This window comes from Anomaloglossus baeobatrachus, chromosome 8 (genome assembly GCF_048569485.1).
Source record: "Anomaloglossus baeobatrachus isolate aAnoBae1 chromosome 8, aAnoBae1.hap1, whole genome shotgun sequence".
In the NCBI taxonomy this organism is placed as follows: Eukaryota; Metazoa; Chordata; class Amphibia; order Anura; family Aromobatidae; genus Anomaloglossus; species Anomaloglossus baeobatrachus.
The window spans coordinates 73499287-73512266 of record NC_134360.1 but is presented as its reverse complement, the minus strand read 5'-3'; the positions used below and the strand labels follow the sequence as shown (position 1 = coordinate 73512266).

Genomic DNA, 12980 nt, shown 5'->3' with positions numbered 1-12980 from the left:
ACGTTATCCCTGTCCCCTGACTTGGTCAAGGACTGGACCCAATGTCCCGAGCGGCATCCTCCAATCTCCAGGCTTGTAGCTAGATCCATAGTTGCAGTGGGAGATGGAACTGCAAACTCAAAGATGCCACTGACAGACAGATGGATCTCTGGTTGAAAGCCATCTATGAGGCTGTCGGCGCACCGTTGGCTCCGGCATTCTCTCCCTTGGAGCACTCCAAGCTATTTCAGCTTGTCTTACACAGATTGACACGGTTACACGTACATCTGTGCCGCAGGTGGCATCCTTAACCTCTCAAATGTCTGCATTTGCTTCTTACGCGATTCAGGTTGTCCTGGACTCTGCGAACCGTGCGGCGGTAGCCTCCGCTACTCCGTGTTTTTAAGCAGAGCCTGGTCTGCTCGTTAAGTGAATGGAAGGCAGATTCTGCTTCCAAAAAAGGTTGCCTAACCAGTTGCCTTTTTCTGCTGACCGACTGTTTGGTGAGCGTTGGATGTAACCATTAAACAGTCCAGGGGTAAGGATTCATCCTTTCCTCAGCCCGGACACAACAAACCCCAACAGAGCAAGAGGCAGTCGGGGTTTTCGGCCTTTTCGAGGCTTGGGCAGGTCCCATTTTTCCTCGTCCAATGTGGACTCAAAAGGATCAGAGGAGCTAAGATTCTTAGCGGGCTCAGTCTCGCCCAAAAAAGCGACAGTCTGAAAACCCGCTTCCAAGGCGGCTTCCTCATGACTTGCGGCCTCGGTCGGTAGCAGGCTCTCCCGCCTTGGCGATATTTAGCTGCCATAGGTCAATGACCATTGAGTGTGAGACATTCTGTCTCACGGCTACAGGATAGAGCTCACTTCTCGTCCTCCAACTCGATTCTTCAGAATTTCTCCACCTCCCGGCCGGGCCGCTGCTCTTCTGCAAACAGGGTGCACTCTATAGGCAGAAAGAGTGATGACCCCCGTTCCTCTTCAGGAACAAGGTCACGGTTTTTACCCCAAATTCTTTGCGGTACCTATAACAACGGGCCGTTCCGTCCCGTTCTGGATCTAAAAATGCTCAGCAAGCTCGTGGACACCAGGCGGTTCCGGATGGAATCCCTCCGCCATGTCATCGCCTCAAGGTCCCAAGGATATTTCCTAGCATCATTAGGCATCAAGGATGCTTATCCACACGTGCCGATTGATCCAGAGCACTAGCGTTTCTACGCTTCGTTATAGGAGACGAACACCTTCTGTTCGTAGCTCTACCTTCCGGCTAGCGACAGTCCAACTGGTCTTCGCCAAGGTCAGGGCAGCAGTAGTCACAGTCCTGCACTCTCAGGGTCACTCTGTGGTCCCGTATTTAGACGATCTACTTGTCAAGGCACTCTCTTAGGAAACATGCCAACACTGCCCGAACGTTGCGCTGGAGACTCTCTAGAGTTTTGGGTGGATCATCAACTTTTTAAAGTCAGATCCGACCCCGACCCTATCGATAACATATCTAGGCAGAGTTTCTTACTCTCTCAGCGATAGTGAAGCTGCCGCTAGACAAACAGCATTCACTACGGGCTGCAAGCTCTTCTTTAAGAACCAGTCGCACACATTGAGACGCCTCATGCACTTCCTACGTAAGATGGTAGCAATGGAGGCAGTTCCTTTCGCGCAGTTTTACTGCGTCCACTACAATGGGACATTCTCCGCCAATGGGACGAGGAGTCGACGTCCCTCAACAGAGTCGTCGTTCTTTCTCAGGCGGCCAAGGAATCTCTACGGTGGTGGCTTCTTCTCACCTCTTGGTCAAAAAGAAGGTCCTTCCTATCCCCGTCCTGGGCGATAGTTACGACAGACGCGAGTCTATCAGGGTGGGGAGCAGTTTTTCTCCACTACAGCGCTCAGGGTACGTGGACTCAGCAAGAGTCCACTCTTCAGATCAATGTTCTTGAACACAGAGCAGTGTATCTTGCCCTACGAACCTTCCAACAGCGGCTGGAAAGCAAGCATATCCGACTTCAGTCGGACAGCTCCACAGCGGTGGCATACATCAACCACCAAGGAAGAACGCGCAACCGGCAAGCCTTCCAGGAAGTCCGGCAGGTTCTGATGTGGGTGGAAGACACGGCATCCACCATATCCACAATTCACATCCCAAGTGTGGAAACTAGGAAGCTGACTTCCTAAGTCGCTGAGGTGTGGCCGAAAGAGTATGGTCTCCTCACCCGGACGGGTTTCAGGAGATCTGGCGCCGCTGACAGAGGCCGGACGTCGATCTAATGGCGTCACGGCACAACAACAATGTGCCAGCTTCATGGCACGGTTTCACAATCATCGAGCTCTGGCGGCAAACGCCTTAGTTCAGCATTGGTCGCAGTTCCAGCTACCTTAGGTGCCACCTCTGGCATTGTTGCCCAGAGTACTGCGCTAGATCAAGACCGACTGCGGCCGCGCCATCCTCGTCGCTACAAATTGGCCGAGGATGTTGTGGTACTCGGTTCTGTGGTGCCTCACGGTAGGCTAACCGGGGGCACTACCAGACCAATCAGACTGGCTGTCTCAAGGGCCATTCTTCCATTTGAATTCTACGGCCCTCAACCGGATGGTGTGGCATTGAGTCCTGGAACCTAGTGTCGTCAGGATTACCTCAGGACGTGGTTGCCACCATGAGACAGGCTAGCATACCAACGTCCGCCAAGATTGACCACAGGACGTGGAAGATGTTCTTATCTCGGTGCTCGGCGCAGGGTGTTTCTCCCTGGCCGGTTGCATCGTCTATGTTTCCTTCCTTCCTGCAATCTAGGTAGGAAAATGGGTTGTCGCTCAGTTCCCTTTAGGGACAAGTCTCAGCGCTATCTGTATTTTTTCAGAAACGACGACTTCCTCAGGTACGCACGTTCCTACGGGGAGTTTGTCTTCTCAGCACTCCGTACAAGCGGCCGTTAGAGCCCTGAGATCTGAACAAGGTTCTAATTGCTCTCCAGATGCCGCCTTTCGAGCCTTTGAAGGATGTCTCCCTTCCCGTTTTTCACGGGAAGTGGCCTTCTAGTAACGGTCTCGTCTCTTAGGAGAGTTTCCGAGCTAGCAACGCTCTCATACAAACTCCCTTCCTGGTCCTTCACCAGGACAGGGTAGTTCTGCGTCCGGTTCCGGAATTTCTCCCTAAGGTGGTATCCCATTTTCATATCAATCAGGATATCACCTCACCTTCTTTGTGTCCTCGTCCAGTCCATCAATTTCAGAAAGATTTGCATCTGTTGGTTCTGGTGAGAGCACTCAGGTTCTACTTCCCGCATGGCGCTCCTGCGCCACCCGGATGCACTCTTTGTCCTTGTCGCTGGTCGGCGTAAACAGTCGCAAGCTTCCAGATCCACCCTTGCTCGGGGGATCGAGGAACCAATTCTTGAAACCTACAGTTCTACTGGGCTTCTGGTTCTCTCAAGGCCGAAGGCCCATTCTACCAGAGCCGTGGGGGCATCCTGGGCATTACGGCACCAGGCTACGGCTCAGCAGGTGTGTCAGGCACCCACCTGGTCGAGTCTACTTACTTTTACCAAGCATTATCAGATGCATACCTACGCTTCGGCAGACGCCAGCCTAGGTAGATAAGTCATTCAGGCGGCGGTTGGCCACCTGTAGGAGAGGGCCGTTTGACGGCCCTATCATGAGGTATTCTTTTACCCACCCAGGGATTGCTTTTGGACATCCCAATTGTCTGGGTCTCCCAATGGAGCGACAAAGAAGAAGGGAATTTTGTTTACTTACCGTAAATTCCTTTTCTTCTAGCTCCAATTGGGAGACCCAGCACCCGCCCTGTTTTCTCGGGGTTTTTCTGTTTTTTCGAGTACACATGTTGTTCATGTGGTATGGTTCAGTTCTCCGATGTTTCCTCGGATTGAATTGGTCTTTAAACCAGTTATTGGCTTTCCTCCTTCTTGCTTTGGCACTAAAACTGGTGAGCCAGTGATCCCACTGGGGGTGTATAGCCAGAAGGGGAGGGGCCTTACACTTTTAAGTGTAATACTTTGTGTGGCCTCCAGAGGCAATAGCTATACACCCAATTGTCTGGGTCTCCCAATTGGAGCTAGAAGAAAAGGAATTTACGGTAAGTAAACAAAATTCCCTTCTTTGTCCGGCTCCTGTTCATCGCTTTGAGAAAGCGTTGCATATCCTGGATCTGGTGCGGGCGCCCCGGATCTAGGTGTCTCGCACCGCCGTTATTAGGCGGTGCACCTCTCTCTAGTACTGACTGCTAGTCAGCATAGCGGTCTCTCTGCATCTAAGCCGACCCTTGTTCGTTAGCTTAGGTCGGCCATTTCCGAGGCCTACAAGTGTACTCAAGTGCCTTCCCCGCTGGGGATCAGAGCACATTTGATCAGACCTGTCGGTGCCTTTTCGGCTTTCAGGCACCAGGCTACGGCTCAGTAGGTCTGTCAGACGGCAGCTCGAATTAGTCTGCATACTTTTTCGAAGCTCTATCCAAGGCATGCTCTTGCTTTGGCAGACGCGGGCTTCGGCAGACGCATCTTTCAGGTGTCTGTCGCCCATCTGTGAAGTTGGGTTTTCCTGCTTCTCAGTTGTCTGTTTATTCCCACCCATGGACTGCTTTTGGACGTCCCATGGTCTGGGTCTCCCATAGGAACGATAAAGAAAAAGAGAATTTTGTTTACTTACCGTAAATTCTTTTTCTTATAGTTCCGTCATGGGAGACCCAGCACCCTCCCTATTGCCTGTTGGCAAGTTTCTTGTTCCGTGTGTCTTCACCGGCTGTTGTTGTAGACAGAGGCTCCGGTTGTTCCGGATTTTACTCTATCTCTACTTGTGGGTGGATGTCCTCCTTCAGCTTTTGCACTAAACTGGCTAGGACTGGCTAGCAGGGGGTGTATATGCTAGGAGGGAGGAGCTACACGTTTTGAGTGTAGTAACTTTGTGTGTCCTCCGGAGGCAGTAGCTATACACCCATGGTCTGGGTCTCCCATGACGGAACTATAAGAAAAAGAATTTACGGTAAGTAAACAAAATTCTCTTTTTTAGTACACTGAGTCCTACCCATGTCCCAATCCCCTGATGAAGCCACAGGAACGGTGAAACATGTTGGAGTGAACGTGTGTGTGTGTGTGTGTGTGTGCGGTGTGTGCGCGCAGTGACCAAATGTATCACAATCTTTATTAAAAATACATAACATTAAAAAAACAGATTAAAATGAATCCACCCAGAGAAAAGCGTGGGATAGCCAGAAATGCTGGGTGTATGTAGAGATACAATGCAAGAATAAAGCCCATACAGGATAATTGATCAGTGTGGAGATGTACATCGTGGGTTTGCAACAACAAAAAGTAGACTAGCGGCATACCAGAGGTACAGGCAGTGGACAAAACTACACTCATCCAAAGCGGAGGATTGTGATAGGCAAAATCCATAGTGAATCTGGAAGCCCACCACACCTGAGGTGTCACATGTTGGGTAACATGTCGTTAAACATTGTCATATAGGTTCTTTGTAAGGAATGGGATATTTATGATCACAGATAGGAATGAGATAAAGGTACAACATAGACCACCGACTTCTCAATACACAGAAGCTCCTGGCTCGGCCGAGCTTTCTGTTCTGAGAGCCACTGGCAGACTACATCGGTAACAGTGTGTCTCCTGGATAACAAATCTATTGGGGTGAGTTGGGAGGCCCCTATACACATTATTGTATTCCGATCTTGCTTAGTTTGTATGACACTAGTCTAATACATGTATGGGGCCTATATTGAGGATCACTGCAGACCCTTTTTACTTGTATTTGCTGAAGGTCACAGATTGCCACTGATTAGCTTTTATTGAAATTTGTGAAAATGCTCCATTTTAATACATTTCTTGGCTGCTTTCCCAATAAATATGAACCAAATCTTAAAGGGAACCTGGCAGGTGCAATATGCACACAGAGCCAAGAGCAGTTCTGGGTGTATATTGCTAATCCCTGCCTAACTATCCCTGTATGTAGGAGCCTAGATAAAGGAATCTTTTGATAAAGTATTTCTAATGATCATTTATAATATACTAATGAGCGCCGGGACTAGTCGCAAGGATGTTCGTTCCCTTGGCTAGTCGTCTTCCTTAGCATGCCCACAGGGGTGTGCTAACATGCGCCGCGTCAGAGGCATGGTTTCTCTAACATCTGCTGCCACTGCGCCTGACGCTGTATTTAGGCTCAGTGTGCATGTTCAGAGGTCCTGGACTTTTGGTCATGCGTATTATGAAGCCGGGTGTACGTGTCCCGGCTTCAAACTGGTGTAATGCGCATGACCGGAAGTGCCAGGCATTCTGATCATGCGCACTGAGCCGAAAACCAGCAGTGGCAGCAGAGTTGAGCGCGACCATGTCTCTGCACATTTATTAGCATGTTAGCACGCCCACAGTGGCATGCTAACATAATAAGGAGGCCAACTAGCCAAAGGAACGAACACCCTTGCTACTAGTCCCTGCACTCATTAGCATATTGTAAAGGATCTTTAGAAATACTTTTTTCTAAAGATCTCGTTATGTATGCTGCTAGATACAGGGACAGTTAGGCAGGGATTACTAATATGCACCCAGAACCACTCTTGGCTCTGTATGCATGCAGGACCTGACAGGTTTCCTTTTGTGCATCAGACTCTACTGAAAAGTGTACTGAGCTCGTTCTCTGCTGTGCGCTTGGCTCCTGCAGAGGCTGACTGCTTCTGCTTAATGTTTTAAGTAATTGGGAGTCTCAGGACCAGGACCCCCTTTTTCTTCAGCGCTCTATTGGGAGACCCAGACGATTGGGGTATAGCTACTGCCCTCCGGAGGCCACACAAAGCACTACACTAAAAAGTGCAAGGCCCCTCCCCTTCTGGCTATACCCCCCCGTGGTATCACGGGTTCTCCAGTTTTCAAGCTTTGTGCGAAGGAGGTCAGACATCCACGCATAGCTCCACAGATTTTAGTCAGCAGTAGCTGCTGACTATTTCGGATGGAAGAAAAGAGGGCCCATATAGGGCCCCCAGCATGCTCCCTTCTCACCCGTGGATGGTGTTGTAAGGTTGAGGTACCTATTGCTGGTACAGGGGCTGGAGCCCCACATGCTGTTTTCCTTCCACATCCCCTTGTAGGGCTCTGTGGAAGTGGGATCCTGCCGGCCTCTAAGCTCTGACGCCGGGCTCCATCCACAGACCCAGTTGAACCTGATGGATATGGAGCAGGAGTACAATCAGGGACATGGCCCTGCATCATACAGGTACTCTGTGTCCCCGGCAGGCACACACACTCCGGGCTGGCTGGGTGTTGTAGTGCGCCGGGGACCGTAATGATTGAGTTGGTGTTCCTGCAGTTTACTGGGGGACTTTTTGTGTTGTGGGAACGCAGCGCCGACCCCCACTGGACCGGCGGCGCTGCTGTGACTTGTAGTGCGCCGGGGACACGCCGACCGCGCTTTTACGACGGCGGCGTTTATAAATCCAGTCCCCGGCTTTTGCGGCCTAGCTCCGCTTCGTTCCCGCCCCCACCCTGTCAATCAGGGTAGGGGAGAGACGCTGTTTCGCAGCAGCGACGAGGGCTGGAGCCTGATTTACATGCTCCAGCCCTCTCACTAGGCACAGAGGGAAGCAGGCTTCCCGCTCTTAGCCAGGAACGCCCAGGGCCCGCCCCCCCCTCCTCTCCCAGGACGCCGGCAGCCATTACATGCAGTCTGGCTGGAGGAAGGACGCAAGGCTCTGGGAGACCTGGACTAGGGGGCTTTTGGCGACCACACACCCGCTCTTAAGCGGGCGGTAAGCGGCATTTCAGCTGGCCCCTCTAGTGCCTCAGTGTGTATTGGTGTACTGTGTCACCAGATATATATATTTATTTATTTCTTGCACTGTGAGGTCGCTTCCTGGCTAGACCCCAGATCGCTCTGAGGAGGCAGCAACATGTCATCCACAAAACGCAAGGCTGCCAAGGCTAGGGCTGTGTACACTGCGTGTGCTGCATGTGGGGCTGCTCTACCAGCAGGTTCCAAAGACCCCCATTGTGTGCAATGCTCAGATCCGGTGCTGCTTCGCCAGCCGGAGTCCGGAGGGGTAGTGACCCAGGCTGAGACGCTTGTAAGTCCTGCCCCGGTGTCAGGGACAGACTTTGCAGTTTTTGCTGATGGAATGTCTGTGACTATGGCAAAAATCCTTGAAACTTTGCAATCCATGACTGGGGCTCAGTCTATGGACACGGCGAGGTCTCTGTCCTCTAATCCCCCTCAGTTGGAATTAATCCAGACTGCAAGGGGGTCCCCGGCTTCCCAGGCTGAGTATTATGACTCAGATGATAGCCCCAGCCACCCTAAGCGAGCTCGCTGGGAAAGACCCTCAACGTCATCACATTGCTCAGGGTCTCAGCGCAATCAGTCGCCCTGTGATGCGTCTGAAGAGAGTGATCAGGAGTCTTATCCTGGAACCCCTCTCAATCTGGATACCCCGGATGGGGACGCCATGGTAAACGAGCTTATCTCAGCCATCAATAGACTGTTGGATATTTCTCCCCCAGCCCCTTCTGCAGAGGAGGCAACTGCAGAGCAGGAGAAGTTTCGTTTCTTCTATCCCAAGCGTAAATTGAGTGCTTTCTTGGATCACTCTGACTTCAGAGAGTCAATCCAGAAACACGACGCTCATCCAGAAAGGCGTTTCTCTAAACGTTCTAAGGATACACGTTTTCCTTTCCCCCCTGATGTGGTCAAGCGCTGGACCCAGTGTCCAAAAGTAGACCCCCCGATTTCCAAACTTGCAGCTAGATCCATAGTTGCAGTGGAGGATGGCGCTTCACTTAAGGATGCCAATGACAGACAGATGGACCTTTGGTTAAAATCTGTCTATGAAGCTATCGGCGCGTCGTTTGCTCCAGCATTCGCAGCCGTATGGGCACTCCAAGCTATTTCAGCTGGTTTAGCAAAAGTGGATGCTATCATACATCCAGCGGTGCCGCAAGTGGCGTCCCTTACCTCGCAGATGTCTGCGTTTGCGTCTTACGCTATCAATGCGGTCCTAGAATCTACCAGCCGCACCTCAATGGCGTCCGCCAATTCGGTAGTTTTGCGCAGAGCCTTGTGGTTAAAGGACTGGAAAGCAGATGCTGGTTCCAAAAAATGTTTAACCAGCTTGCCTTTATCTAGAGATAGACTGTTTGGCGAGCCATTGGCTGACATCATTAAACAGTCCAAGGGTAAAGACTCTTCCTTACCCCAGCCCAGATCAAGCAAACCTCAGCAGAAAAAATGGCAGCAGAGGTTTCAGTCCTTTCGAGGTTCGGGCAAGACACAATTCTCCTCGTCCAAAGGGACTCAGAGGACGCAAAGAGTCTCAGATTCCTGGCGGGCTCACGCACGCCCCAAGAAAGCAAATGGAGGAACCGCTTCCAAAGCGGCTACCTCATGACTTCCAGCCCCCCCCCTCCGCATCTCCGGTCGGGGGCAGGCTCTCCCGCTTTTCCGACATTTGGATGTCACAGGTCAAAGACCGGTGGGTGACAAACATTTTGTCTCGCGGGTACAGAATTGAGTTCAGTTCTCGTCCTCCAGCTCGGTTCTTCAGAACCTCCCCACATCCAGACCGAGCAGATGCCCTGCTGCAGGCGGTGGACTCCCTAAGAGCGGAAGGAGTAGTGGTTCCTGTACCGCCTCAGGAACAAGGGCGAGGGTTTTACTCCAATCTCTTTGTGGTTCCAAAAAAGGACGGCTCGTTCCGTCCTGTTCTGGATCTAAAGCTGCTCAACAAACATGTGCACGCCAGACGGTTCCGGATGGAAACCCTCCGCTCTGTCGTTGCCTCAATGTCTCAAGGAGACTTCCTTGCCTCAATAGACATCAAAGATGCTTATCTCCACGTGCCAATTGCTACAGAACATCAACGTTTTCTACGTTTTGTGATAGGAAACGACCATCTTCAGTTCGTAGCTCTGCCATTCGGTCTGGCGACAGCCCCCCGGGTCTTCACCAAGGTCATGGCGGCGGTGGTAGCAGTCTTGCACTCTCAGGGACACTCGGTGATCCCTTACCTAGACGATCTACTTGTCAAGGCACCCTCTCAAGAGGCATGCCAACTCAGTCTACATGCTACGCTGGAGACTCTACAGACGTTCGGATGGATCATCAACTTTCCAAAGTCGAATCTGTCACCGTCACAGTCGCTAACGTATCTTGGCATGGAGTTTCATACTCGAGCAGCGAGAGTGAAGCTTCCGCTGAACAAGCAGCGGTCCCTACAGACAGGGGTGCAATCCCTCCTTCAAGGCCAGTCGCACCCCTTACGGCGCCTCATGCACTTCCTCGGGAAGATGGTGGCAGCCATGGAAGCAGTTCCCTTTGCGCAGTTTCATCTGCGCCCACTTCAATGGGACATTCTCCGCCAATGGGACGGGAAGTCAACGTCCCTGGACAGGAAAGTCTCTCTTTCCCAGACGGCCAAGGACTCTCTACAATGGTGGCTCCTTCCCACCTCATTGTCTCAGGGAAGATCCTTCCTGCCCCCATCCTGGGCAGTGGTCACGACAGATGCGAGTCTGTCAGGGTGGGGAGCAGTGTTTCTCCACCACAGGGCCCAGGGGACGTGGACTCCGCAGGAGTCCACCCTTCAGATCAATGTTCTGGAAATCAGGGCAGTGTATCTTGCCCTACTGGCCTTCCAACAGTGGCTGGAAGGAAAGCAGATCCGAATCCAGTCGGACAACTCCACAGCGGTGGCATACATCAACCACCAAGGAGGGACGCGCAGTCGGCAAGCATTCCAAGAAGTCCGGCGCATTCTAATGTGGGTGGAGGACACAGCATCCACCATATCCGCGGTTCACATCCCAGGCGTAGAAAATTGGGAAGCAGACTTCCTCAGTCGCCAGGGCATGGACGCAGGGGAGTGGTCCCTTCACCCGGACGTGTTTCAGGAAATCTGTCGCCGATGGGGAGTGCCGGACGTCGACCTAATGGCGTCCCGGCACAACAACAAGGTCCCGGCATTCATGGCGAGGTCGCGCGATCAAAGAGCTCTGGCGGCAGACGCATTAGTTCAAGATTGGTCGCAGTTCCGGCTCCCATACGTCTTCCCACCTCTGGCACTCTTGCCCAGAGTGTTACGCAAGATCAGATCCGATTGCAGCCGCGTCATACTCGTCGCCCCAGACTGGCCGAGGAGATCGTGGTATCCGGATCTGTGGCATCTCACGGTCGGTCGACCGTGGTCACTGCCAGACCGACCAGACTTACTGTCCCAAGGGCCGTTTTTCCATCAGAATTCTGCGGCCCTGAACCTGACTGTGTGGCCATTGAGTCCTGGATCCTAGCGTCCGCAGGATTATCTCAAGGAGTCGTAGCCACAATGAGACAAGCTAGGAAGTCAACGTCTGCTAAGATCTACCACAGAACGTGGAAGATTTTCTTATCCTGGTGCTCTGCACAGAGTATCCCCTTGGCCATTTGCATTGCCCACCTTTCTTTCCTTCCTGCAATCGGGGTTGGAAAAGGGCTTGTCGCTCAGCTCCCTTAAAGGGCAAGTCTCGGCACTATCTGTGTTTTTTCAGAAGCGTCTAGCACGTCTTCCTAAGGTGCGCACGTTCCTACAGGGGGTCTGTCATATTGTGCCCCCGTACAAGCGGCCGTTAGATCCATGGGATCTGAACAGGGTACTAGTTGCTCTGCAAAAGCCGCCCTTCGAGCCTCTAAAGGACGTTTCCTTTTCTCGCCTGTCACAGAAAGTGGCGTTTCTTGTTGCGATCACATCGCTTCGGCGAGTGTCTGAGCTGGCAGCTCTGTCATCCAAGGCTCCCTTCCTGGTGTTCCACCAGGACAAGGTAGTGCTGCGCCCCATTCCGGAGTTTCTCCCTAAGGTCGTATCCTCGTTTCATCTTAATCAGGATATATCCTTGCCTTCCTTTTGTCCTCAGCCGGTTCACCGGTATGAGAAAGACTTACGTTTGCTAGATCTGGTGAGAGCACTCAGAATCTATATTTCTCGCACGGCGCCTATCCGCCGTTCAGATGCACTTTTTGTCCTTGTCGCTGGCCAGCGCAAGGGGTCGCAGGCTTCTAAAGCCACCCTGGCTCGATGGATCAAAGAACCAATTCTGGAAGCCTACCGTTCTGCTGGGCTTCCGGTTCCTTCAGGGCTGAAAGCCCACTCAACCAGAGCTGTGGGTGCGTCCTGGGCTTTGCGACACCAGGCTTCGGCTCAACAGGTGTGCCAGGCAGCTACCTGGTCGAGTCTGCACACTTTCACCAAACATTATCAGGTGCATACCTATGCTTCGGCGGATGCCAGCTTAGGTAGAAGAGTCCTGCAGGCGGCAGTGACATCCCCGTAGGGGAGGGCTGTTTTGCAGCCCTAACATGAGGTATCTCTTTTCCCACCCAGGGACCGCTTTTGGACGTCCCAATCGTCTGGGTCTCCCAATAGAGCGCTGAAGAAGGGAATTTTGTTACTTACCGTAAATTCCTTTTCTTCTAGCTCTTATTGGGAGACCCAGCACCCGCCCTGTTGTCCTTCGGGATTTTTTTGTTGTTTGCGGGTACACATGTTGTTCATGTTGAACGGTTTTTCAGTTCTCCGACGTTATTCGGAGTTAATTTGTTTAAACCAGTTATTGGCTTCCTCCTTCTTGCTTTGGCACTAAAACTGGAGAACCCGTGATACCACGGGGGGGTATAGCCAGAAGGGGAGGGGCCTTGCACTTTTTAGTGTAGTGCTTTGTGTGGCCTCCGGAGGGCAGTAGCTATACCCCAATCGTCTGGGTCTCCCAATAAGAGCTAGAAGAAAAGGAATTTACGGTAAGTAACAAAATTCCCTTCTTGCTCCCTTGATGTAAAGCACTTCTGAGACTATTGTGATTTGAATGTAATAAAACATTGTTAGGTTCACACACAGTCTTATTGAGTGGATCCACTTCAATATCCTTAAAAAAAATGTTTGGAATATTCTTTTTAATTTTGCAGGGACATCCAAGTTGCTTTTCATATAACAGATATATTTGAGATTTTGGAAAACACCGGTCTCTTAA

At 51.7% G+C, this 12980-nt stretch overlaps 1 protein-coding gene across 1 annotated transcript in view; it reads left to right on the top strand.

The window, feature by feature from the left end:
• The window catches only part of NOL8 (nucleolar protein 8), a 135871-nt gene that overhangs the window by 73410 nt on the left and 49481 nt on the right, over positions 1–12980 (top strand). The window lies entirely within an intron of this gene.